Raw genomic sequence first — 23,018 nt, 5'->3', positions numbered from 1 at the left:
CGCTGAATGAGTTGCTCACGGCTGGTAAGCATCCTGAAGTGTTGTGATGGCTGAAGCCAACCTCGTCAGCCTTACACACCATCAAAGACGCACTGTCCAACGCCTCACTCCTGATTCATCCAAAAAAGCCAGAGGCGCCAACACCTCTGATGGAAGACGCCCCTGAGGCGACAGTGGGTGCAGCCTTTCTCCAGTTCATCAATGCTGACTGGCATCCATTGGTCTTCTATCTAAAATGCTGAGACCAACAGAGCGCAAGTACACCACCCTCGATCGGGAATTACTCGCTGTATACCCCACCATCAAGCACTTCTTTGAGGCCAGACAGTTCTCTGTCCTGACTGACCACAAACCATTAACTTTCACCCTATCCACCCATTCGGACTCTTGCTCTCCTCGCACACTTCGCCAACTCGGTTATATCTCGCAATTCACCACCGATGTCCGGCACAACAAAGGAATCGCGAACTCTCCGGCCAATTCTCTCTCGCATCGAGGTATTGGCGTTTTCTTTTACCACCACACTGGCCATCTATTTGAATGCATTTGCTGCAGTACAACGGGAGGACGTGAAGCTCTACCATCTGCAGCCGGTTCGCTTACATTTCACAAGGTACCACACTACCCTCATGTGTGATACATCGATGTAATAGTCATGCTCTTTCATTCCTGCAGAATTCCATCTTAAATCTTCCTCACCTTTTACTCACTCGCGCACCTGGGTATTCGAGCAACCCATGATGCATCACCACAAGCTACGTCTCTCTTTCCATGCTAAAACACTTCCATCTTCTTGGAATTGACAAATCTCCTGACTGAGACGGAAGGGGGCGAGTGTCCATTTGTTGATATCAATGAGCATCTGGATATCATGCAGACGACCGTCAGGAGCTACTTCTCTGGTCTTCCTTGAAGAGAGAAGGATGCGTGGATTGAGAGACCATTTTCTGTGGAAGAAGGTGCTATTGAAGATGAAGACGTTACCGCCAAGGTGGAGTTCCTCGCTGCATGAGAAGCAACACTTGAAACCAACTTTCAGGAGCAGGATCTGGACACCTTCTGGGGAAAACTTAGCAAAGAATACCCAATTCTGTAGGACAGGGTCCTCAAGGTGTTGATTCCATTTGCAACGACATACCACTGTGAGACATAAGCTTTTTGGCCATAGTTGTGATGAAGACAAAGGCCAGAAACAGGCTGATTATTAAATGTGACATGCAATGCGCATTGTCTGTGACGGAACTGCACATCGCAAGGTGATAATGGAGAAACAATTTCAACCATCACACTGATGATTGATAACAATTGATGATGACTTTGTAGTTAAAGTCCTTTTGCTATTGTTTGAATTGGTTGAGCTCATAATGTGATTGAACTCGTGATATGGAACTCTTATGTCTCAGTTTTGTAAACCATTAAATAAAGTAATAAACCATTCCTCAGATCATCTTTTGCGGTTTAAGAAAAAAAAATTGTGATTTGGGGGGGGGGGGTAATCTCAACTACCTTGGATAAATTTCGGGGGAACAATGATAAAAAGGTTGAGAAACACTGCTTTAGAATAAGGTGTGATGGACACACACACACACACACACACACACACACACACACACACACACACACACACACACACACACACACACACACACACACACACACACACACACACACACACACACACAAACACACAATTTGTCAATGTAATTCAAAGGCATACACTGCCATTAAAGGTTTTTAAGAACACAATGAACCTAAAAATGGCTTTATTTTCGTGTTTCTGAAGGTTTGCTAAATCCTTCCATATTAAAAATATAATGAAGCTGCCTATGTGTGTGGCTGCGTGCATCTGAAGGCTTCTGGTCAAAATCCATTGGCTGGACAGCTGGCCTGACTCCACCCACAAATGTAACCAGGAAAATCATGTCCGCCCTTTTGATTTTGTGGGCCACAGTGTGTATAAGGCCTCAGGCTTCAGTCCTTTGCCTTAAAACCTATGGGTAAGTGGAATCTATCTGAGCGATATAACCACGATGTATTGTTGCGAATCTGGAAGCCATGAGCACAAAACATACATGTCCTTTAGATCAGTTATATCGGTAAGTACATGTTGCCAGTTAGGGTCCCGACCCTAGTCTAATGGGTAATTAAATGTTCCTGCACTGTGGAGTTATTTTAATAGGTTTTCTTTTCGTGTGTTTTTACACCACCAACATCAACGCCGACGACACCGCATCATCCTCACCTTCACTTTGCTTCCTTCACCTCGCTCTAGCAAACGTCAGGGGTAGGCGGAGCCCCTGCAGAAACATGTTGCTAAACTTCCCTGACTGTGTGAGGGGCGGTGCTTCGAAAGAAGGCGGAGTTCGGGGAGGAGCCACGCGGCGGCCCTCGACCAATCGGCATGCAGCGGGTGGAGAGACCGCCACTCAGCCAATCAGGGCCCGCGACAGGAGGAAAGGGCTCCGCGTGATGTCACCACGCCCCTGGGCCAATCAAGGGACTTGCCGCCCGTTTTGGCCAGTGAGAGAGACGAAGAGTGACTGCGCGCCAAAACCAGCTAGTGAGAGAGGGAGGGTCGCGAGGAGGCACCCCCCCCTTCCGAAGCGGGGGGGGGGGGTATAAAGATAGGCGTGGTCTGCACGTTCATGCGCGTTGGTTCTCCGGTCGTTCAGCGCATTGGTTCCCGGTCGTTCTTCGTGGCTGGTTCTCCTGTTGTTCGCCGCTGGTTCTCCTGTTGTTCCGGTCACGCCCGAGTTCTGGAAAGTGTCTGTGCACGGAGGGTCTTCTCCCGCCAGCCTTCGCCCTGCCGACTTCGCTCGCTTGGATCGTCCGGATCGTGCTGAGGGTCCAGTTCAGCCGCGAAGACCGCACGAGGCGGGCAGGTCCAAGATACAGTAGGTCTCAATAAAGACCAGTTGGTCCGATGATTCTTTGGGTGTGTGCGTATGTGTGTTCGTGGCGCCCGTATAATAAGTAGTAAACTGTCAAGTGCTTTGTGCTGAATATAATTTCATTCTCAATAGTCGGTTTAGTTCTGCTCTTTGTGTTCCCCTCCCTGCCTATTGTAAATAAATACCCCTATTTGTTCAATGTATCAGCTCGTTTTGTGTTTCTTTCATTGGTTCGACATGACGCGTAATTGAGAATTAGTAAAAGCTGTTACGGCCGTAAGGGGACATTTGGGCCGACGGTTCTTGGCGATTCAACCGCTCGGTATCGCACACGGAACGAGCGTGCTTAGCAACTCGTTTTCGTACGAGTTCCGTCGAGGGTGAAATTCCCCGGTAGTTGGACCACGTGGGTATTTAGGTAAATTGAAATTGGCAATCGACCGTACCCCACGTGGTCTATCCATTGGCGAATTTCGGTCCGATAGAGGACCTGTTGACTCCGGACTTATCCGGGGCGACGATCTAAATTCCGGGAGATCGGTCGAGCCGACTTGCTGCTCCATCCAGCGGTCGTGCCCGCGGCCGACGTCCCGGCCCCGCAACAATTGGTGTTCAGGAGCGGAATTTGAACCCATCCATCTCCACAAAATTAATGGATTCGGATCAGGAGTGTGGGGAGCGAACCCCCCCCCCCCCGTTTCCCCAAATTGCGAGCATTTAAATTTTATTCCCAGCACGTAACATGTCCAGCCAAGACGAGCTGAGGCAGGTGGGTAGAGATATTAGTGTAGAATTAATAGAATCCATGGCCCAGGACGGAGCCACTGTGCAGGAACTTTCCCCGCAAATAAATTCAGAGACCAAAAGGGGCGCAGAGGCGGTGTATGACACCCCCACCCCCACCCCCTCCGTCAAACTTCCCCCCCCCCCCGACCCATGGCGGATCCGCGCCCGACCAAGGCGAATCGGCTTCATCAGGATCGTTCGACATGAACCAGTTGGGGGAAATGTTGATGGGAATGAGGAAACAAATGGACGCAAACACGCAGGATTTGAACAACAAAATGGATGTGAGCGCGCAAGAAATGAATGCGAACATGCAAAGGATGGGAAACAAAATGGACGGAAATGCGCGCAAGATGGATGACATGAGGGGTGACATGGATACAAATATGCGAACACTAAGGGGTGAAAGGCAGTGCATGGGGTTAGGCCTGCAGACAAGCTTGGATGGGATGAAAAGTATCATGGCGGCACCAGGTGGCAGAGACACCGAACCAACGAGGGGGAGTGTGGAATGTGTCCGGCCCGCAATGGATACGGGTCAGGGCGGGGTGACGAGAGACGCTGTCACAATAATTAGGGAGACGTGTAGGACGAGACACGTGGAGGTGACGGAGAAATCAAGGGTGACGGAGATGCGGATAATAAAAGAAATAAAGGAAGAAACTAATAAACACGAGGAGACAAAAGGGGTGACGAAGATACGAATAATAAGAGACGACGAAAAAAACAACAGAGACGTGGGAGATCGAGAAGGTAGAGGAGGAACTACACGATACAAGGGAGCACACACACATAGGAGTAATAGGGGACAATGGGGGTGAGCTAGGGGAATGTCTTGTGACCCGATGCGAGCAGCAGGATAGCCTCCTTCAGGAACGAAGGGAGGAAATATGCTCCCTTGAAGCAGATCGCGACGAGGTGGGTCCGGTCGAGCCGAACGAGGGGGAGCAGATGAGTGCTGTTCTTGGGTACACGTGCAGCTTGGGGGGTATGGAGGCCACGGGAGTGCTTGTGGTAGCGCGAATCCCCAGCGTGAATGTCCTGGTGTGTGTGTTGAAACGCGAGTATGGTGTGAGTGAAATGGCGTGTGTGAGTGCATGCGAGGGATTGAAATGTAGACGGGTCCAGACGGGAGACGGGAATAGCGAGCCGAATGGGCCGCTTGTAGTTGTTTCGAGAACCGCGCCGGTTTCACGGGACGCCGCGTACGAGGCCTGTTCGGCATTTAGCGAACGGCCCTCGCGCACGTGTCTTCATGCAGGGATTCCGTGCAGGGTTGGTCCGACCAGGAACGTCCCGCGTATCGCAAAAGCCGGCCGCGTGGACGGTTAAAATGTAGGCAAGGGTTGTTGGGTGAATTTGGCACATGGGGGTTCCCATGTGCGCGCGGGCACGTGTCCAGGGCATCACGTGCTGCATACCACGTGTTCTGTTCGCGGAGCGGGTTCCCGGGACGAAACGCGTGCACCGGCTGCAGGCTCGGTGCGCGGGTGACGTCACCGAGAATCTCGCGGCACGAATGCCGGAAAAACAGTGCACGTCGTCCTGTGTGGGGAATTCCCCACGAGCGAGCGCTGTTTGTAATTGGCAGAGCGACGTCATGGCCGCACGTATCGGCCTTCGGAGGGGATGTTGGCATCGCCCATAAGGACGAACGGGCGTGCCATAAACCACCACCATGGCGCTGCAAATAAAAGAAAAAAAGAAAAAGCCTCGCTTCCAGTACAGAGCCCAGTGTTTGGGCATAGGAGCACTAGTTAGTGGGATGGGTTAGTTTAGTTAGACCGGCTTCATGGGGACATGGGTTGTTCCTCATGTAGCCTGTGAATGGGTTAGTTAGAGGGATTTTAGGATAGATTTATTAATGGAAAATGGATTTCGGGAGACATTGACAGACATGAAATATGTAGTGGGGACATAGCTTAGCTACGTAGAGTAAATGGAAGTGCATTAGTGTAAGGGACGACGAGGGAGCACGAGTTAGTAAAGGGAATTTAGTGAGGAGAAGGGCAGTGTTGAGCGAGTGAAAAGGTAAAAGAAATACAATGAGTGAGTATGGGCCAGTGGGCCTGAGTGTGTATGGAGCGAATGTGGAATGCATGATGCGATGAGTGATTGGGGGGAGGAGTGAAACCCACCCAAGGGACCCCAGGGTCAGTGTAATGTTAGTTAGTGGGTTAGTTAATTTTACCAAAAGGAGGTCGTTCTGTTGTAGGTGTGGAAAGAAGGCTCGAAACCTGTTTTGTAGGGTGCAGGAGTCCATGGACCGGCTGGGAGCGTGGCTGTCGAAATGTGAGTACCGATTAGAGGGCATCCCGGGCACCGGACAAGTCGGCCAGAGTCGGCCAAGAGTCCAAGGGACCGGGATAGTGTCAGGGGCACGGGCGACCCGTCAGAAAAGGGACCCGTAGCGCCAAAATGTCACGTGGGCATCGGAAGGGGGCAATGCCAGAGAGGGCAACCCCCCGCGTTCATAGGGAGCTGGTAGGCTCAGAGACAGCCTGCGGGCCCGGGGGTGCTATGGTTTGAGTTCGGCAGAGGGGAAGTTCCTGCCAGTTGAGCCACGCTGCCCAGCCACGAAATTGTGCAAGGGCACGGATGAAAACTCGAGGGCTAGGCTCAAATTTGTAATGGGCACCAACACAGGCCATGGGAATCATGGTTGTTAGAACCTATAGGTTAAAGTGTCAGGCATTTTTGGAAAGCCCCGGGGTAGTTTAAGGTTAATGAATGCGAGGATAGTAAGGATATGTACCCCTTTGCACCATCCATCCCTTCGCTCTCAGTAGGCCGCTCCACTCACTGTGAAGAAGACTGCTGAATTATGTGGGAGGCAATTCTGAGGTTTCATTGGGCCTCAAGACAGGATGCTAGTCTCTCCCTTTTCCCCTCAAAAAATAGGAACGTAGGGGTTGGGAGTAGGCAAGGTTGAAATGATAGGTTAGCCGGACAAGGACAATAAAGTGGGTTAGGGAGACGGAATTGTAAAAGGAAAAGAAAAAAATAGAAAGGGGCTAAATTTGTTTTGTGTTGCAAATTAAGGGAGTGGGTATGGACAGACAGGCAAAGGCGATAGGTTGGGGGGAGACAGTAGGTTAGGTCCGAGCCCGCCTTCGGAGCGGCCGGCACCACTGTACTCCCTCCAGACCCAAGGAATGAGACCAGAGGTCGGCCAGCTTCACCTGCCGGCCTGTTGTGCTGGATCGCCTGTTCTGTATGGCTTTGCCTTGCCATGCCTTGTTTGCCTGCCTCTGCCGTAGCCCCATGCCTGCTACCCTATTTTGCATTTGCCCCCTGTGTCAGCACCATCACCATGTGCGCCAGGATCATCGCCAAGCGTGTTTTGCAAAGACTGCCCTGCAGGCAGCCACACCATGGGGACTGCAATGAGCAGCCCATGCACCGTTTCTTGCATCATCCATCCAGTTCATTTCAAGGAGGAGCCAGGGACTGCATTGGGCAGCCGGCTACCTTCCTGTTCCTGCACAAGGGAGCCAGAGACTGCATTTGGGCAGCCTGGCTACTCCCTTCAAATGGCCTGTGGGATGGCATATGGCATGCTGGGTTAGGGTGAGTTGCCTCCAGCATCTGGAAACTAAAAAAAAGAAGGTTCAGTGGAAAAAAAGGGGACCTTTTGATCAGGCCCTGAAGACGTCTGACCTTCAGCTGCAGATCACTCACCCTCACATAACTGTTGACATTGCTATGCCTTCTTTCCCACAGATGCCAGGTCCTGGGCCATGGTTCGTGTAAATAGATAAGTTAAGGTAAAAATTGTAAATAAGTTTATCCCACCTGCATGTTTGTTATAGCGCCGGCAATTTTATTTAAGTCGTCCGAATGAGTCTGTGTGAGTTTGTTTAGTTAGTTACGCAGTGCAGTAGGTTATTTATTTTCGGGACATGTATTAAAAAAAAAATAATAAGTCGCACTCAGGTATCCGAAGGTAAAATGTACTAGGGGAAAACTTACACATGCTGGTCACACGAAAATTTGACGACTCGGGACGAGTCTGCAAAAGGGGGAGGGGGTAGTGTTGCGAATGTGGAAGTCATGAGCACACAACATACAGGTCCTTTAGATCAGTTAAATATCGGTAAGTACATGTTGCCAGTTAGGGTCCCGACCATAGTCTAATGGGTAATTAAATGTTCCTGTGCTGTGGGGTTATTTTAATAGTCAGGTTTTCTTTTCGTGTATTTTTACACCACCAACATCAACGCCGACGACACCGCATCATCCTCACCTTCACTTCGCTTCCTTCACCTCGCTCTGGCCGACGTCAGGGGTGGGTGGAGCCCCTGCAGAAACATGTTGCTCAACTTCCCCGACTGTGTGAGGGGCGGTCCTTTGGAAGAAGGCGGAGTTTGGGGAGGAGCCACGCGGCGGCCCTCGACCAATCAGAGTGCAGCGGGTGGGGTAACTGCCACTCAGCCAATCTGGGCCCGCGACAGGAGGAAAGGGCTTTGCGTGACGTCACCACGCCCCCGGGCCAATCAAGGGACTTGCCGCCCGTTTTGGCCAGTGAGAGAGACAAAGAGCGACCTTGCGCACCACACCCAGCCAGTGAGAGAGAGAGGGTGGGTTGCGAAGAGGCGTTCCCCCCCCCCACCTTCCGAAACGGGGGGTATAAAGATTGGCGCAGTCTGCACGTTCGTGCACGTTGGTTCTCCAGTCGTTCTGCGCGTTGGTTCTCCAGTCATTCTGCGCATTGGTTCCCCGGTCGTTCTTCGTGGCTGGTTCTCCTGTCGTTCTCCACTGGTTCTCCAGTTGTTCTGGTCACACACGAGTTCTGGAAAGTGTCTGCGCACGGAGGGTCTTCTCCCGCCAGCTTTCAGCCTGCCGACTTCGCTCGCTCGGATCATCCGGATTGTGCTGGGGGTCCAGTTTGGCCCCGAGGACCTGGTCCTTGAAGACTGCACGAGGCGGGCAGGTCAAAGATAGGTCTCAATAAAGACCAGTTGGTCCGATGATTCTTTGGGTGTGTGCGTATGTGTGTTCGTGGCGCCCATCTAATAAGTAGTAAACTGTCAAGTGCTTTGTGCTGAATATAATTGCATTCTCAATAGTCGGTTTAGTTCTGCTCTTTGTGTTCCCCTCCCTGCCTATTGTAAATAAATACCCCTATTTGTTCAATGTATCAGCTCGTTTTGTGTTTCTTTCATTGGTTCGACATGACGCGTGATTGAGAATTAGTTAAAGCTGTTGCGGCCCCAAGGGGACATTTGGGCCGACGGTTCTTGGCTATTCAACCGCTCGGAATCGCACACGGAACGAGCACGCTAAGCGGCTCGTTTTCGTACGAGTTCCGTCGAGGGTGAAATTCCCCGGTAGTTGGACCACGTGGGTATTTAGGTAAATTGAAATTGGCAATCGACCCACGTGGTCTATCCATTGGGAATTTCAGTCCGATAGAGGACCCGTCGACTCCGGACTTATCCGGGGCGACGATCTGAATTCCGGGCGATCGGTCGAGCCGACTTGCGGCTCCATCCAGCGATCGTGCCCGCGGCCGACGTCCCGGCCTCGCAACTGTATTACATATGGCTAAACAAACATCAAGGTAATGAGCTTCCGGCCGTCACCACACGGGCTTCAAAAGTAAAGAAGAAAGGTAGCAGCTCGAAGACTGAACGCTTTCCCTAAAGCTTGAAACCATGTGCGAAGCCACGTGCGCCCCGTGATGGCCTATGCCTTTTTTCTTTAATCGAGCCTTTCCGCTTGCTCAGATCACCGGCTCTACCCCCAGAATTCTTCCCTCTTTCTTTCCCACCTCTTGTCATCAATATTAAGGCCTCACAATCGCCATATGTGGACCCAAAAAAACAGGCAAAATTTGTGTTGGAGCTAAGGCCGTTAGAAGGAAACACATCTGGAGTAGTCTGAATGTAAATATGTGGAAATGCATCGAAAGTTGAGCTGCACATTGTGCCACTTGCGCATCATGAAGCTTTATGTGCCTGATAGCATGAGGATGATCATCTATGCACTGTACTTTACTTCCTATAACGTTTTGTTGAGGTTATTTCAGAAACTAAACATGTGCACATCTTGGAGTCTTGCTAAGGATTTATGATGATGTTTTAAGTGCACCTTCACGGGCTGCACACGCACTCTTTTTATCGTCTCGTCTCTTCGTGTTTTTCAGCGTTATTTTGGACTCGCTATCAGTATGTGAGTTAATGATTTTTTTGTCTGACTTATTGACCATTTGAACCCACAAGGATAACATGACCATTGCATATTTGTATAATATTTGAGTGTATTTATTGTTCTCATCTTGCCTGCAATGTGTGTGTGATTTTGCTGGCACGATTGATGGTTCATGTGCAAACAGTGTGGTGCAAAAGTTTGAATATTTAAATCATTGCCAAGCTTTCCCAAATCACAATTTCAAACATTAATTTGTCATAATACTGAAGATGTGCATCCATATTGTTGAGTTTATTACCCTCGCCGAAGGAGAGGGCATTGCGTTTGGGTCCGTTTGTTACTTACGAAATCTTTAGATTTCGTAAGTGTATTGATGACTTCCGTCCTCTGCTTGTGTGTTTGTGTGTTTACTTACAAAATCTAAAGATTATGTAAGTATATTGATGACTTCCGTCCTCTGTTTGTTTGTACGCAAGTATATTGATGACTTCCGTCCTCTGTTTGTGTGTTTATGTGTTTGTTTGTGTGTTTGTTTGTAGGCACGATAACTCGAGAAAGGAAGAAGCAACCAATGTCAAATTACACCATGTGATTCAGGAGGGTGATGGCTAGTGCTGATTAGATTTTGGTCAAAATCTGTCAAAGGTCAAGGTCACAGTGAGGTCAAACATCCAAAACACAACTCGAAAAAAGTTACCACAGGTATTGTTGACGGAGCGTGAGTTTGGAAGATCGAGGTAAGTTCGGCGGAATTTGTGTCAATTCGTCGAGTTACGGCTGTTTTAAAATTTTCAGTGTTATAAAATAATATTAAATAATTCCGTAAATTCATGTGGAGAAATGGAGTATTTTTGCTTCGCTCGACATTACGAGTTCGTTTTAACTTCGATTTTAATTTTGTCTTCGGTTTTTGCGATCGCTTAGGACGCTCAACACTCGGTTGTCGAAATTCTGGTAAAAATCGGATGTTTTGGAGACGTTTTAAGATTGTATAAAAAATATTTCACCCGCCGCGTCACGTCTCATCACGTGGTGCAGCGCGCTCGAGCAGACTCGTCGTTGAGTCACGTAAAGGTTTTGCGTGTACGCGCTGACGTCATCGTGCTCGCCCCGGCGTCCTTTCGAGTTGGGGGGGGGGGCGTCGAGTTTGACCTTTATGTTACGTTAATCCGCGGGAACTCGAGAACGGAAGAAGTTGATGGTTTGGTACAGAATCATCGTAGAAACTTCTGGTTTGCGTCGCTACCTTCTCTGGAGACAGCTTTTATTAGACAAGGTCAGAGGTCAAGTTGACGATTTCGTAAGTACCAGTCTATGACTGCTTGTTTGTTTGTCTGTCTGTCTGTTTGTCAGCACAGAACTTTCGTGTTTTTCTCCACAACCGCTTGTCAGATTGAGACTCAATTTTCACCACAGGTGCAACTACTCATGTACAATGATTGTCATAATTATGACGTCATAGGTCACGTGGTGTGGCAGCCATATTGGAAAAAGGTAAAAAAATACTTATACCTCTTTATCCCTGAAACTGCACCATGGAAAAAATTGAAACTTGGGACACGGCAAGGACTCTTCATGGGTAATGTGATTTTTTTATTACATAATAGGTGCCTTCGTTATGATGTCATAATTGCATTTGTAGAACGTTACATTGATCAGTGTGAACATTTTTAAGGGTGATCCAAGGATAAAAATGGTCTGTAGAAAAAAAATTTTGATGACGTCATTGGTCACGTGATTTGGCAACCATATTGTTTAAAAAAAAAACCCCCTTCAAAAATCTTCTTCTATGAAGTGGCTGAACAGATCGAGGCAAAACTTTACAAGTGTTACCACCTATCCATGAGGAATAAAAGGTTCACACATATGACATCATAGGTCACATGGTTCGGCAGCCATATTGGATTTACACTAAAACCTCCAAAAACCTTCTCCAAAACGGCTGGACGGATTGAGGGGAAACTTCACATAAATGTTCCCCAAGCCTTGGGTGCACAAGTTTGTCAAGGAATAATTTAGAGGTCACATGGTTTGGCAGCCATAATTATTTAATATTTTTGATCTGGGTTATTTTTTGATTTTTTTTTTTTGGAATGAGGCTCATTTGGCTGTGCCTGGATGGGTTTGAGGGTAAAGGAGTAGCAGCTGAAAGGAAAATCCTATCCAGGTTCCTCCTGATGAGTTAATCTTTTCTTTTTGCTTGTTCGGGTTCCTTCTGATTACTCCAACGCAGGACTGTACCTATTTGGTCTTCAATTTTATTTGAATTGAATTTATTTTAATCCCATTCTAAATTAGATTGAATAATAATGAAAAACATCATTGGTCAGGGCCAGGTGTCCGATCAAAGCGGGACGTCTTAGTACCCGGTCATCACTGCCAGCAGTTATAAAGTGTCCGTTCTAATTCTGTCTCATTAATTACGTAACTCACCAGTGCACAAACACCACACAACACACCACAAAAAACAAGTTCTGGTGACGGTCTGCAATCTCTGATTGTTCTTTTTCTTGTTATAGTTATTACTGACTGATACTTTGGCTTAGCAGAATAAATGAAGGGGGATTACATTTGAGAGAGAGATAAAGAATTTATGTGAGCAGTCTGACTATGCTCTGGAGTGCATTACAACACTGTTGGGAAAAGATTGACTCAAATATAATCCATAAACTAATTAAATCATTCCCACATGGAGTTGACGCGGTTGCTGCAGTTCTCAAAGAAAAAGGAGATCACTGTGATTATGGATTATACAGTATGTAAAGACAGATTTGATTTTTCGTATCATAATAAGTTTTGTTACGTCTTTAATATTTCATGGCAATCCCTTGAAAGGGATTTTGATCTCATCTTACAATTATTTATTTTGTTATCACGTCTCAATTACTACATTTCCTACTGGACTCATACTTGTGCACCCCACTGTACGTACACACGTGCAACTAGAAAGGCACTCGGTAGAGCACACACCTCCGCCAGGCTGAACATTTTACGTTTTGTATCCCACTGAAAGGCCGGATCTGTATCTGGACCTGAAACAAAAATCTAATCGGCTTGTTCTTGTCACCGATCCCACTCATCCCCCTAGTTTTATCATAACCCATCCACAATTTTTTGAAATGTCAAAATATCATGTTATATAAGGTTTTTGGCCCCATCTCTCAATCGTGAAGAATCACTTTAAAAAAAAATACAAAAATTATTGTATTCGGATCCAGATGTTTACCAAAATCGAATCAATTCGTCCTTGTCACACACCCAACCAATCTACCAAACTTTATCCAAATCCGTCATTGACATTTTGAGATATCCTGTTCACCGACAGACAGACAGACAGACAGGGGCAAAAACATGAAGTGCAGAGGTCACAAACATAAGCATAACAATGCCACTCAGGTATGCGTCAATTAATCTCCAGCTATCCGGCGCCCTTTTTATCTCAGGGACGGCCCAACAAAAGCTCAAACGTGTGGAAAAGCCTGAACTTTCTTGGAATCTGGGTTTCTAAAATAAGGAGGGGACATCGTGCTGGTGTGACAAAGCAAAAAGAAGTACAAGTGCAGATTGGCAATAGACTATCGGTGTTATTAGAAAGGATGAGATACATGCAGCCAAGTATCAGACCAAAGACCTCAAATTTGATTCAGATTAAAACAAACACTATGGTAATATGCAGAGAATATAACCTACCCACCTTGATGGTATGTACTCCATGTTCGCTGAGAAATAATCTTGATGAGCTCAGGACAGTCTTGATACAAGAGCACAGAGACTTAGAAATCATATCCGAGACATGGTTCGAGGAGGAAGAACACGAACATCTGCAAATCAGGGGCTTCACATTATTTTCGAAACCAAGAAGCAGCAAACCACATGGAGGAGTTTCCTTTTCCAGATGAGACCATCTGCATGTGCAGCAACTTCAGACCTTTATTCCAGATAATTTAGAGATCGAATGGCTCAAGATACACCCATTACACCTACCACATGACATAACTCCAATTTTTCTATGTTACAGTCTATTCAGCTTACAGTGGGCCAACAATGCCGACTTACGAGTAAACCACATTCAGCAGATTGTGCACCAAATAACCACTGATCACCCTCATGCAGGCATTGTAATAGCAGGTGATCTTAACCGCCAGAATATCTTTCCTCCAACTTCAAGTTGTATGGTCCAGGTAAGGTGGTTAAGCAGCGAACAAAACAATAAGCGATAATAGATAAAATCATCACAAATGTTCACACTTTCTACGATGATCCTGAGATCCTACCACCTTTTGGAAAGAGTGATCACAACACAGAAGGCAGGTGTCCCAGCCAAACTCCCTGGTTACTCAAGTTGGACCAATCAAGGACTTAGCACTATGATACTTTGGCCAATGGATAACTCACCATAATTGGCTTGAAGTAGGGGAGAAAGTTAGCGTTCAAGCAAAGTGACATATTCTACGAGACATTGAACTCAACGTTGGAAACACTTTCCCACCAGGCTAGTGAAATGCCACATTCAAGATAACCCATGGATGTCAACATCCAGCGAAATGGTATCGTCAAATTACAGTAATGACCAACAGGGGGAACCACCTGACCCACTATCAAGCTTCTTCCTTACATTGACCATGAGGATATGCTAGCCGTTGCCAATAGCATCAACAATTATCTTACTGGAATAGCGCATGGTGTTACACAGTTACGTGTGGATGCCCTACCGGCGTACCTTCCTGCACCCCAGCCTCGTCCACTATTAGTGGAACATGAAGTGTACGAAGTCCTGCAGCATATCAATCAGAACAAAGTTTCAAGCCCAGATAGGATTCCTGCTCGCGTAACTAGGGAATTTCCATGTGAACTTTCAGGTCCAATAACCAGTATTGTCGCTGCTTCCTTCACTGAAGGAACTGTTCCTGCTCAGTAGAAGAGAGCAATTGTAGTTCCAATTCTGAAATCAACTCAACCAGTATGGAACAAAATTGTCTTTAACTGACCACTTTTCAAAGGTAGCAGAGAATTTTGCAGTTAAATGGTTGTTAAGTGTTGTTGATGATAAAATTGACAGAAATCAGTATCCGTGGTCATGGGTCTGGCGATTCAACATGTCATTACTTCATTGAATTTATGAATAATTGGTACGATCATGCTGATAAACCATTGTCAGTGCTCAGTGGTGGTAAATGATTTCTCCAAACCTTTTGACTTGATTGATCATCATGTAGAAGTGAATAAATTAATAAATCTAAATGTCAGACCAGCTCAAATTGCTTGGATGTCGTTTCTTGAACCAAATAAATCAGAGTGTACAATACAAGGGTACCTTGTCAGACAGTAAGACCCTTATGGGTGGTGTACCTCAAGGTACCAAGTTAGACCTCCTATGCCCTTTGGTTCAGATCAATAATGTAATGTTTTAAGTGGAACAGGTGGCAGAATCCATTTTGGTTCTTAAGTATGGAGATGATATGACAATAGTTGAAAACACAAGGGATCAGCAACCAGTCCTCAATGACTTTCAAAGTTGGTCAAACGATAACATGAAATTGAATGTAAAGAAATGTTCCCGCATGCAAGTTTGTTTCATGAAAAACCCATCCGAGATACCACAGTTGACTTTGCAAGCAGAACCACTTGAGGAGGTTCAACACCTTAAAACCTTCGGGGTTACTATTTCAATGGATTTTAAGTGGAACTTACACATTCAGAATATTCTGTCTCGCCTCGAGTATGCTGTACCAGTCTGGAATGCAAGCCTGACCGAATCTCAGCCAAACGAGTTGGAGAGGATTCGGAAAAGAGCTCGAAGAATAATCTTGGATCTGTCCTGTCAGCAAGATGATCAATTATGATGTGCACACACGGAAAGTTGGAGATGATGAAAAACTGGTTGGTCGGAATCAAAAGCGAGTTTTTATTTTATTTATTTATGATAAATGATCGGAAGTGGAGTGATTCTGCATGCGGAATCCTTGCTGGTGGTGACTTAGCCTTCGGTGAGGGAAAGCTCATGATGTCACACAGCCAATTGACGAGAGTGATACCTTGCATATCAGCTGCAAGTCTATCAGTCTGTGTGTCAATCCTTGTGAATACAATGGAAGGGAAACATTGAGTTTTTAAAATTGATCATACTTTCCATCTAATATGGGTTTTGACAAAACTAAAACGGGTCTGCGGGTTGGGCTTTCAGGAGGGGTTGGGAGGAGTGCTGCAGACTTGGGGTTTGGGTGGGGGGGATTGAGGACGTGAAAAGGAAAGCGGGGGGTTGATGAGTTGAGGAATAATAAGGGAGGGGAAGACAGAATTGGGGTGCAGGGGGAAAGAGGGGATGGGAATTTGGAGAGGGCTTTGATGCTTTATTTAAGGAGATACAGGTCAGGCTCAAGCTACAACATTGAACTTTCATAATACAGAACTGTTATAACCATCCGGTTCGTTCGTTTTGAAACCAGCGAGTCATCTCGATACGAATGCAACGGTCAAGCATTCCAAAGACACCCCCACCCCCACAGATCTCGCATCCAAATGCCACGTTGCCGTGTACATTGGGGGCAACGAATCGGCCGAGCATTTCGCGAACTAGCACCACCATCTCATATCAAATTAGGCTGAGCCAGCCTAAGATGTGTGCCATGTCTTTATAAATGTCTTCAACCACTGCAGTCAATTACCCCCCTTTTTTTAAAACACTTTCTTGAAGCTAGTGGAAGAGCTATGAGAGAACAAAATCAGAACACAACACAAAAAAGGGAACAGCAGGAGAAGGGGAAAAACACCAACAGCAGGTCAGGTATGGGAGCATGCGCCAGAGCAGCGCGTCGCTGCATCCACTTTCCGCCAGTACTCCAGGGGCCTCCGTCTGGCCAGCCCCCAGGCAGATGCCTGGCCCATCCCCATCTCCTTGAGATACTGATCAACCTGCTGTAACCACGAGGCACGTGGTCGGCCCATTGGCCTCCTCCTTGCGAGACTCCCTTGCTGAGAGAATCTGGTGAGCAGGACCAGCGTCAGGAAAACGAGCCACATGTCCATACAGCCACAGCTGACACTCACAGACTATGCAGGTAACAAATCTCATTTGAGTCTCTCTCAGCAACCGCTCGTTGGACACAAAGTCCGACCAGCGATAACCAAGGAATCTCCGAAGAGACCTGGTACCAAAGGAATTAAGTATCCATCTCAGATCCCTGGTCAGAGTCCAAGTCTCACATCCATAGAGCAAGTCTGGAAGCACCAAGAACCTGAAGACTCGGACTTTTGTCCTCCCGCACAGGTACCGGCAGTGCCACACCCCATTATCCAGTGAATCCATGACTCCCCAGGCCCGAACCATACGTCTATTGACCTCTGACTCACAGCCAGCAGATACATGAATATTACTGTCAAGGTAAGTGAATCTCTCCACGACCTCAACATCCTTACCACAAACAGGCACAGACAGGACAGCAGCATCCAAGATGTCATTGAAAGCCTGGATCTTAGTTTTGACCCAGGAAACCCGTAATCCCAGCGGCTCCGACTCCTCATTCAGCACCTCGAGGGCCCCCAAAAGGATATATAAAGTCTCTGCAAAGATGACTGCATCATCAGCAAAATCAAGGCTAGAGATCTTGACATTCCCAAACGATGCACCGCAACTTGATCTCTCCGACATCCTTCTCAGAATCCAGTCCATACAAGTGCTGAAAAGTGTGGGGGCCAGAACACACCCCTGACAAACTCCAGTAACAACCGGAGATAAGTCAGAGATGGCACCACCACATCTCACAGCACTCTCAGTACCAAAGTAGTTCAGACATCAGATCGATCTGTTTCGGTGGCACCCCACGAAGACCAAGAATCCTCCAGAGGACATCCCGATTCACTGAATCAAATGCTTTACAGAGATCAACATAGCTGAAAGCAGCCCCTGCCAAAACTCTCGTCTGCGTTCGGTGAGGACCCGAAGAGCAAGGATACGGTCAATCGTTGACCTCTTTGGTGTAAAGCCTGACTGCTCTGGACGCTGGTGCTCAAGCAGATGGTGGCGAACCCTATCAAGAATTATCCGAGCAAAGACCTTGCCCGGCACTGAAAGCAGTGTCACCCCTCGGTAGTTGTTGCAGTCTTGGCGATCACCCTTCCCTTTCCAGAGAGGGACAACAAGGCCCCTCTTCCAGACAGTTGGGATGATGCCTGTGTTCCAGGCAGAGCACAGAACTGCATGCAACGACACGAGTGCAGCATTTCCACCAGCCTTGAGAAGTTCAGCATGGATGCCACAGATCCCTGGAGCTTCACCCCATTTCAACCGGGGAGCTTCACCGCAGCCTGTGTTTTCACAAACAAAGGTGGACCACAGTTGATTGGAGGGTCAGCAACAGTAATTGTAACACCACTGACATCCAACTCGACAGCTGGTGGATCAGCCTGGTCCAACTGCTCAAAGTTACCGGCCCAGGGGGCCTTCACTTCAGACTCCTCTGTCAAGAGCCTACCACCCTCTGCTCTAACTGCAGCACACCGAGGGATGGGCTTGGAGGAACGCAATGCGCAAATTCCCCTGTAAGCAGGACGAGAATCACTTGACCACCGGTGATGCTTTACCCCCTCACAGATTCCTCGCACATAGGCTTCCTTGTCCACCCTTAGTGCACGTACTGTTTTATGCCTCAGCTCCCTGAACAGCTCAGCTCTGCCATTCAGTGTGGCCCTGCGACTCTGGTCAATGGTATCCAGTGTCCCTTGAGAGACCAAATTCTTCTTCGCCCGCCGGTGAGTTCCAAGACATCCACCGGAAACATCAAGGATGGTGGGCTTGAAGGCGCTCCACAACTCTTCAGGATCTCCCAAAGCACCCAGACCCCCCAAATCTCCACTCAGCTTGTTCGCAAACTTCTCAGCTACCCTCTCATCCTTGAGCTTGCCAATATCCAGCCTAAGCTGGGATGGTACCATTCTCCTGGATTTAAAATGAAACTTCAGAGGTGCCACAACAAGCCGGTGGTCAGTATTGAGGAACTGTGCACTCCGGTAGACCCTGCAGTTATGGATCATCCTCCAGCGACCATCAACGAGCACATGGTCAATCTCCTTTGCCACACCACCAACGTTGGAATACCGTGTCCAGCGATGAGCTTGTGGGCGCTGAAACCATGAACCGGCCACCCAAAGTCCATGACTCCTTGCAAAGTCAAGGAACTTGGTGCTCTTCAGGTTTACAGATCCAGACCCATGGGGACCAACACACGTCTCATAACCATCTCCATCAGTTCCAGTCGATGCATTGAAATCCCCCAAGACGAGAAGTGTATCTCGCCTGGGGCACTGATCAACCATAGACTTGAGCGTGGCATGGAATGCGTCCTTCACGGTGAGATCACTCACCTCAGTCGGAGCATAAACAGGGACCAGGGAAATGCCACGCAAGGAGTGATGAATCCTTCGTCTCATAATACGCTCGTTGACCGGTGTTACCTTAATTATCATTGGAGTCAGCTTCTTGGACACAGCCACAGCAACTCCTTGGGTATGGTAACCATCAGAGCAACCAGACCAATAGGAGGTGTAACCACCCGCCATGATCTTTCCGCAATCCGGTCTTCGAACTTCAGAGTGTTGCAATACCGATGTCGAAGCGCTTGATCTCGGATGATAACAGAGACAGGTGATCATCCTCTCTTCGGGATAGGACATTCCAGGCACCCACACGAAGGGACCGCCTCAGGTTAACCCAAGAAGACCGCCGTCTGGTGGACGACACTTCAGCACCACTCCGACACACTCTCCTGCAATCTGACCCGGGAATGTTACCCCGTGGTTTCCCTATCTTCAAAGATTGGGGGTCCGAAGGCTTTGCCCAATCCCGTCATCCGGTGAGCTGCATAAGGGAAGCTGCACAAGAGGTACTCCGACGGAGTAGGTTTTCAGATTTTTTTTTATGCTTCGAGAATGTTTTGCGGAATGAAGGGTTTTACGGTGGCCGGAGTGAAAATCCTGCCACCAACCTCTAAATAAGAAGTAACCAAACTGCAGGAGGACGTCCGCAGACACAGTTGGACACTAGATATGGATGGCCGTTGACTTGCAAGGAGATCCTCCACCCTTTGACAGGTTTTGTTTTTAATCCTGCTGGGTGTCCATATCCAAACACCCTCCTCACCAGAAAACCTGGTGGGGGAGATGGTTTCGTCGCCGACAACCCGACCATGGAACAGGTTAATACAGGTTTACAGGATACCTGTAGCAAGTCACAGATCTGATCTGGCCTGACCTGACAATAGCAGGGCAGAGGGAGAAAATAGATGGAGATGGACAAACAATGGATGCAGGTAATGATGAGGGGTAAAGGAGAACACAAAGGGTGGACATTATGGATACATAAAATTTTGGGAGGGTATAGGGTGATTTAATGGGTGCATAAAAGGTCGTGTTTTTGGATGGGGGATGACTTGAGATGGTGGTGGACAGCCGTCTTGAAGACCTCGAGAGAAGAATGAGATTGAAGAGAATGTGGAAGGTGGTTCTACAGGTGGGGAAAAAGAGGAATCAATGAGTGGAGGTGAGCAGTGGTTCTGGATTTAGGCAGTTTCACAAGGAGGCGTTTATGGTGGACCGTGCGCATCCTCAGATAACTTTGGGGGACAAAGTACCAAGAGGGCAGAGGGTGCAAGTCCAGAAATGAGGTAGAAGAAGACAGAGAGACCACCGACCTGTCGGCAATGGCGAAGCGATTGGCCCATCGAGATTCCATTAATATCGAAGGTCTTGGTTTCCACGGCGTCAAGGTGAGCAAGATGTGAGGCAAGGGAGCAATACTCGATCGAGTTGCAGATGAAAGCCTTGTCGGTGGATAGGAGCTCAGGTGTGCTAAGGAAGAACTTTGTACAACGAAGGATATCCAGTTGGCGTCTGGTGGAGGTCAAGACCACAACAGTCATCACCCGTAATGTTCCAAAGTTTGTTCAACGCATAAAAAAAAAAATCCACAAATATTTACATTCTTCTCCATTACATATTTTGTGGATCATCGATGCCTACCAATGGTTACCTGGGTTTCTTATCCAGCTGCGACCAGGTGAGGGCCCAGGTGCATTGGCCCTATTTTTAGATCCTCGTGGAGGATCTCTAAGTCTTACTCACGTTGTTGTTCTTCATCTTCTTCTTGTGGACTTTTTTGTTTCACAGCCTACAGTTTTCATCGAAACTTCCTGAAACTTGGCATATGCATGTAAAAATTCCCTACGCAGGCAGTAACCATCTCCGATTTTGAAAATTCCTCCTAGAAAAAAAAAGTTATGACGTCAAAATATCTCAGCTAATGGAAATTGCCTAAAAAAATTATCTCCGAAACTAGGCAAGCTTTTTGAATTCTGTTTGTGGGAATCGAACAGGGCATTAGCAGAGATGAATTTCCACACATATGATACATCACTATGACGTCATATCAATTTTTATGACGTCATTCCTATTTTTTGACATTTTTTCTTTCACAACCCAGAGTTTTCATCGGATCTTCGTGAAACTTGCCATGTATATGCAGAAAGCCCACACGCAGGCAGTAACCATCTCCAATTTTTGAAATTCTTCCGAGAAAAAAGTTGACGTCATCATAATGCCGCGAATGGAAATCGCCTCTACCATTATCTCCGAAACTAGGCAAGCTGTTCGAATTTTGTTTGCGGGAATCAAGCCAGGCATTAGAAAAGATAATTTATCGCAAACGTGATACATCACAATAACGTCATATTCGTTTTTATGACGTCATCATTAAGAGGACGAGGATCTTAGCTCATTTGAGCTTGTTTAATTTTATTATTGGTAAATAATTTTAGACAAGAAATTTCTGTAAAAACTAGATGGTATTCACAGAATACATACCCCACACAGTGTTGACAAGGACTTGGTGCAAGCCAACTCTTTTGCTCAAGGTTTTTTTTTTCCGTTGATCCAATATGGCTGCCAGACCATGTGACAGATGAAGTCATCCTTCCCAGACCATATTTCCCATCGGGAGTTGATCAATTCGTTAAATTTTGCATTGCTCGGTGAAGCGGTTTCTCCAAAGAATATTTTCAAAGATTTCCCTTTGAACAAAGATGGCAACCAGACCACGTGACACATGATGGTCATTTTAATGAAAATCCTGTTCAAATTTCAAGTCAATCGGATGAAAATTGACAATTTTAGAAATTTGGCCTTTGTTGACCTTTTGGCTCATGTTGACCTCAAAAATAATTGGAGATAGAATTAAATGACCAAATGTGCAAATCCTCTTCAAATATCAAGTCAATCAGATGAAAATCGTCCAAAGCAGACTTCAAAAGAGTGACCACGATATCACATGGTCATATGGTGAAGTTTCAATTTCCTCCGCTAAACGGTTTTCAATGTATGCTCCGAACAAAATGCAAACACGTACGACGTATGACGTACAACATATGTACGTACGCGACGATCGCTTAACCCTGCTCTTCGCTTCATGAGTGCAGGGGAATAAATACTTTTTTCTTTCTTGTCATCAGGTCGTTTCGTCAAATAAGTTTCTTCGATTGAGGTTACTGGTTTCATGACACTCAAAAGATTTCCACGACCTCCATAAGAGGTGGTTTGCACAAGGAAATTGTAGAATTGACCTGCTCATGTTTGTGAAGGGACAGAGTGAGGATTCCTGACTTGCCATCATTGAAGTTTACATTTCAGGTGAAGGCAAAGCAGTTTCTTATTGTGTTTTAGGTCGGCACAGAAGGATGTTGCTGCAGTCTATCTGTTAATATCGAGGAACCAATCAGCATAAGGTGCAGTCTGATCGATATGGTACATGGTGGAATCATCTTAAAATAGTACATGGTGGAGTCAGCTCGACATGGCACATGGTGGAGTCAGCTCGATATGGCACATGGTGGAGTCAGCTCGACATGGCACATGGTGGAGTCAGCTCGACATGGCACATGGTGGAGTCAGCTCGACATGGCACATGGTGGAGTCAGCTCGACATGGCACATGGTGGAGTCAGCTCGACATGGCACATGGTGGAGTCGGCTCGACATGGCACATGGTGGAGTCGGCTCGACATGGCACATGGTGGAGTCGGCTCGACATGGCACATGGTGGAGTCGGCTCGACATGGCACATGGTGGAGTCGGCTCGACATGGCACATGGTGGAGTCGGCTCGACATGGCACATGGTGGAGTCGGCTCGACATGGCACATGGT

At 47.2% G+C, this 23,018-nt stretch overlaps 1 long non-coding RNA gene across 3 annotated transcripts in view; it reads right to left on the bottom strand.

The window, feature by feature from the left end:
* LOC147019255 (uncharacterized) overlaps positions 1-23,018 on the bottom strand; it is a 33,382-nt gene that overhangs the window by 3,431 nt on the left and 6,933 nt on the right. For 2 of the 3 annotated variants that reach the window (XR_015062711.1, XR_015062713.1), the window contains exon 2: positions 13,525-13,651. This is a non-coding gene — a long non-coding RNA (uncharacterized LOC147019255). Of the gene's footprint in view, positions 1-13,520; positions 13,652-23,018 lie in introns of all 3 variants that reach the window. The other variant, XR_015062712.1, reaches the window with a different exon arrangement.

This window comes from Eptatretus burgeri, chromosome 10 (genome assembly GCF_056783735.1).
Source record: "Eptatretus burgeri isolate ZD-2024b chromosome 10, Ebu_testis_v1, whole genome shotgun sequence".
Classification (NCBI taxonomy): Eukaryota; Metazoa; Chordata; class Myxini; order Myxiniformes; family Myxinidae; genus Eptatretus; species Eptatretus burgeri.
This window is presented reverse-complemented; position numbering and strand designations above follow the sequence as displayed.